We start from the raw sequence: 6,000 nt of genomic DNA on the forward strand, positions 1-6,000 counted from the left end.
TGTTTTTAAATGTCTACAATTTGCAAATATGAACTTTAAATGGCTGCAATTTGCAATTTTTTTTTTTTTTTTTTTTGTATGAGTTAGTTTGACTATAAGAATAACTAGATATTGGGCCCAATTTGTTTAATATAACTTGGGCTTTGTTGGGCCCGACTTGTACATGATCAAACTAATTGTATTATGTACTATTATTTGTTCTTTCACATAAATTTTTGTAATTCCTAATCACTACACCCCCCTTTAGCCATTACTACCTACTCCCCCCTGAAATTACAATAAAACCCTTACCCACACTAACCGCACCCCACTAACCACGGTAAACCCACCCGCATCCCACTAACCGCACTAGTTGCAGTTAATTCTCCATTTCTCTTCAACACCATGTTCTCTCTCTTCAAATACTCAAAATCGCTACAATTCAAGAAAAAAAATCTTCAAAATTACTGCAAATTGCATCAAAACATGTAAAAATGTCTGACATTCGAGATAAAGTTCGTCAATCGCAACTAAATTCTGAAAAAGAAGAGTAAGAATTTGTTCATTTAAGTAGAATTTTATATGTAAACCCTAGATTTTTTATTTATTTATTTATTATTTTTTTTTTTTTGCGTTTTGATATTCTAAAACAAACTCTACTATAATTACACTTATTTTTGTGCAAAATAGACTAAAATCTACTACATTTGGTGGTATTTTTAATTAGTAGAAACGAAACAGAGAAGAACACTTCGAAGGTTCCGTCGGAGAAGACGGTTGCTGAACAAATGTTTATTTTCTGTAAATGTTCATTTTCAATTTGATAGATGTTCATTATGATACTAGTATATGGTCATTTACATTCTTACCTTACATCTACTAGAGTTCATTCTTAAGAGAAGATTACCCTAACTCTGTTTATGATCTTTACATATTAATGAATGTTTACTGGTATTTAAACATATGTTTATTTGAATGTAAACACGTACATGTTCATTCTCATATTGAAAATATCAACATAGATTATAATAATACATGTTTAACTTCATATTAAATTATATGCTCATGAGCGTCATTTGAATATTATACTACATACATTTTTGCTCTAATATTGATAGATGCTTATTCGAATTTGATACATAGATGTTCATTTGGATATGTGTATATTATTCACACATATGTTAATGTATGTTCATTCACATGTCTAAAAATGTTCAAAAATAAATCACATATTGTCATTTACATTATTTGTGATATATATATGCTCATGTTATTTGTGATAATTTGTTCATTTATATAAAACAGAATGTACATTTTTGTTTTGCCAATTGAACATTTATTAAAGTTGTAATGTCAATATAATGTTTATGCATTTATATTAATTTACAAACACAATGTATATTGTAGTGATGTTCTATATAAAGTGAAACACGCATTGCAATAATTTAGAGATGGAAACTCTAAAGCTATATTTATAATATAGGGAGATAATGCCATCAATTACTACATATATTGAAAGATAAAAATGAACAACATAGTAATTGGTGGGAATCATATTTTGATAGAAACATGTTGAACCACAAGTAAGTTAATTTGACATATAGCATAATGTTCATTTTCATAACAATGAATACACTCATTGACATTGTAATTTGTTTGAATTATAGATAAACCACACTAAGAAGCTGAGAATACAATACATTGCTAAATTGATGCTATTTGGATTAAACAGAAGCTAGAGGCAATCGGAAAGGATCAAGAAGATTTATGGAAGCTTATTTTACTACAAATATTATTCTTTCGGTTATTTGATCATTTATGGATTTTTAAATGATCAAGTATTAATATTCATACATATTTTTTTAATTCATTAGTGCTTATTGTTGTTGTTGTTGTTGTTGTTGTTGTTGTTGTGTGTGTGTGTGTGTGTGTGTGTGTGTGTGTGTGTGTGTGTGTGTGTGTGTGTGTGTGTGTGTGTGTATTACTGGAATGGAAATGTTCATTATTAAGAAGTCATATGTTCAATTACATAACAGTTATAACGAAATACAATAAAATGTTCGTAACCAAAAAGGCAAATTGTTGTGTAATTAGGTTTTGATGATTGTAAACCAATGATAATTATCTATCTAACGTATTTGTTAAGTTGTGCATAGAAAGAACAAGTTATGCTTGGAATAGGATACAAGGAACCTGAGCAATGACAAGTATATATATAAAGAAACTAAGCAATATATGATAAGCAATAGAAGAACAAGAGCAATATATGATAAGCAATAAAAGAACAAGAACAATGATGAGTGGTATGGTTGATAAGCATGATGATGGCTGAGGAACTATGAAGGTAACTATGTAAATAGGTGTTTGCATATGTTAGCTCCATAAGGTAAGTACACTATGCATACATGAGTCGTATATATGTAGGAGTATTTACATAAGCTTTAAGTTTATTTAGTTCTCTTACTTGAAGCTTGTTTATGACAAACAAACTTCAATCTAATGTTTCTCTTAAGTGTTCATGTGAAGACATGAACTGACTTAGGTGAATTCAATGGGTTGGAACATAGAAGATTTCAAGAGGAATAAGAGAGAATGAATGAACCTAAAGCAGGCTCTCCCACAAGAACCAAACCACGAAGGAACCAGAAGATATTCTCTAATGAGATGCAGGAGGAACCTTCGATAGGCTTTCCAACAAGAGCCGGAGCATGTTCTGTTTTGGGTGTTTTTGTCCCTCGGGAGAGTTACAACTCGAAGACTGGTCCGGTGCGGCCTGTACCTGCAAAACAAACGGAGACACCGGTTGGGTGGTGCTCCGCCTCCAACGATCAAGTTAGTAACTTGAAGGGAGAGAAAAAGGTGCGGAAATTTAGGAGGGTATCTGCTTGGATTCCAAGCTCAGATGTCTCTATCAAAGGGACAATTTGTAATAAATGGTATAACGTGTCCTCCAAAAGAGGGGAATCTCCCTATTTATAGGATCCTCAGGATTTGTGCCCCTGATTAGGTCACTGAACCCTAATCATTGGTGGGCTGCGCCGCATTGCGGCTTTCTCAGGATTTGGGCCTGAAGGCCGCCATTTTCCCCCAAATTTCTGGAGTGACACGTGTCAGGGAGGGATAGGTCCACTTTGGACCACCCTGGGACTGACACGTGTCATCCTTTAACTCGACCACGTGGCGGGGTAAAATTACCCTAAACATTTGCCCCTCACAGATGTGACGTGGCACGCCACGTGGCATCTGTGACACTTGTCACGCTCCGGTTGGTGGTAATTTTACCGCCAAAAAGTGACTGTTCACCTTCTGAGTAAATTATGGGAATTCCCCCGAATTTACCCTCTATATATAGCCGTTTACCCTCATAATTTTTGTACGTTCACAAAAATTTTCGAGAGAGAAAACTTTGAGAGAGTAGAAGTCATCCGTCTGAGTCAAGCGCAAGTTAGGAAAAATCGTTCTCGTTAACCCAGCCAGACCCGTCTACCTTCAGATATCAAATATAAAGGTACCGTCTCTGTCTCTCTCAGCTCTTTTTCATTTTACACCGCTTGTACATATTTCTTGCAATAAATGGATGCTTCACCAACACACACGGCACAACCTAGGTTAGAGACCAGCCGGTCTCCCGGGACGGCTGAGTCTAGGACTGGGAGTGCCGTCTCGGGGTGTTGGGACCACCCTTTTACTTGGATTCCGACCATTTACGTGTCTGTGCAGGACACAATGGCTCGGACAATGCAGACGGCCCCCGATCCAAAGTATAGAAGCGAGGGCTCACGCGGCCAAACGCCTGAGGGAGAAGCGTCTAGTCAATGACACCAGACGGCTCCGGAGAGATCCCTTCCGCGTGGCCCTCCAACTCCTCCAGATTCCTTCTTGGATGAATGCGACCAAGGCGGCGATGAAGCCGTCTCAGCTCCTGCTTCACAAGATGAGGAGGAGACGGAGAGCGGCAGCTCCGCCTCCTCTTATGAGAGCAGTGACAACTTGCCACCGCTTGAGGATAGTGAGGAGGAAGAGAGGAAGAACTGGAAAGAGAAGGACAACCCCTTCAAAATCCACGTCTCAACCAAAGACAGAGGTCATATGGAGGACAACCTCAACCAATTCAAACAAATGCACCCGTTAAGAGACGGGTACAAAATCAGGGGGCCGCCTACAGACGGCACCATCTCTTGGGAAGACGACCAACAAAACGCCAACGGCTACTTCGGCTGTTACGTGGCGGCGTTCAAGGCCGGTCTTCGCTTTCCCCTTCACCAAGCGGTGAAGGCAATCTTGAGAGGCTACGGCCTCGGAGTCTGGAAACTTACCCCCAACTCTTGGGCGAACATTTTGGGGTACGTTGCCGCCTGCGAATTTCAGGGGCTCCACCCCGGCTGGGAAGCTTTTGCTAAGATGCATTATCTTAGCCGCAACCCAGGCGGGTATAGGGCGTGGTACACTCTAACCACGTTTCCTCAATATATGATGACCTTGGACAAGGTCTTCAAATTCGATGGCTGGAAGCACAGGTTCTACCTGTTGACGGCTCCCAGCAGGCGGGAGAACTATGAGCTACGCCAATACAATAAGAAGCCCGATCTACTAGGCCGGAAGTGTTGTCTTCCTCGGATCCCGGATGAGGACTTCGACAAAATAATTGAGGCCGACTTTTTCGGCCTCACAGACGCGACCTTGTCAACCGGGGAGACAATAAAAGTCCCCAAGAACTGGATCCCAAAGAGTGCCTGGTTCAGGGATGAGTGTTTCTTGGCCGCTTGCGGGCTAGGGAACATGTTTACCAGACGTATGCGCCTGAGTACATATCCGCCTGTAGTACTTTTGTATCGGAATTGTTTGATGATATACTGATCAACTTCTTTCATTTTTGCAGAGGCAGCTTTGGACAAGTTGCCAGACGAGAAAACGCCCAGGTGGTCCTCTGCAACAATCCGCAAGGAGCTTGCGGAGAAACAGGCGTTCAAGCTCAGGGCCAAGGTAAAAAACGCCTGACTCTTACTTAATTTTGCTTCAAATTTTACTTTCCCCGACTGCTAACTTTAACTTGATTATTTTCACAGGGAGGAGAGGTTGGGAAGAGCAAGACGTTTGAGAAAAATCTCAAACGGGCCAGGGAGGAATCCGCCTCCACCCCCAGCAAGACCATCCTCAGCAAAACCAAGAAATCCAGCTCCACCGCAACTCCTGGCGCCCCAGCCGGGAAAAATCAGATGCAGATAGGGGGGAGAAATGAGAGGGTAAGCGGCGGTCTTAACCTCAACCTCGCCAACCCCCTATCAGCAACCGGGGGGTTCACCACGCCTGCTAGCGGCTCTCGCTTAGCTGGCTCTGAAGGTAAGAACCCTTTTGAATCCCCGCCTGAGCTGGGGTGGCCTTTGCGAGTGAAATCCCACTCCCAACAGACGTCATCCTCAGACGGTCGACAACAGATAGGTGCCGCCTTAATTTCGCACTCATGTGACGTTGATTATGGTGCAGATCAATCTCCTCGCTGGCCAGACGTCCAGAAGCATGCTAGAGCCATGCTGGAGGCGGTGAGCAAGAGGGATAAGGATGCTATCCCAGGGATAGAGACGTTCAACCCAGAACAAATCCTGTCCCTTCTGGCTGAGGTGAGATACTGGAATAATTTTTCTAAGTACTTTACTCCGCCTGCAGTACTAATCTTGATTTTCTTTTGCAGGCTCTGCTGCGGATAGACGACCTTAAGCGTCCTTACACCGCAAATGGGAAGAGGTAAAACAGCCAAGAAGTCCGCCACAGACGCCGATAATGTTGCTTTATACTCCTGTATCATAGATGAACTTGAAACTAAAGCAACCACAATGACACAGGCGGCAAAAATTCAGGAGCTAGAGGCGGATCTGAAGACGGCCAACCAGCGGGCGAGCGACGTAGAGGCGGCTCAGAAGAAGGCAGAGGAGGACCTCTCAAAAGCTAATGAGGCACTCCAGAAGGCCCAGGCGGACCTCGAAAAACTCCAAGGTGTTTCTCAAGAGAACACCGACCTAAAGG

Source organism: Chenopodium album, chromosome 25, assembly GCF_948465745.1.
Source record: "Chenopodium album chromosome 25, dcCheAlbu1.1, whole genome shotgun sequence".
NCBI classification, from domain to species: domain Eukaryota; kingdom Viridiplantae; phylum Streptophyta; class Magnoliopsida; order Caryophyllales; family Amaranthaceae; genus Chenopodium; species Chenopodium album.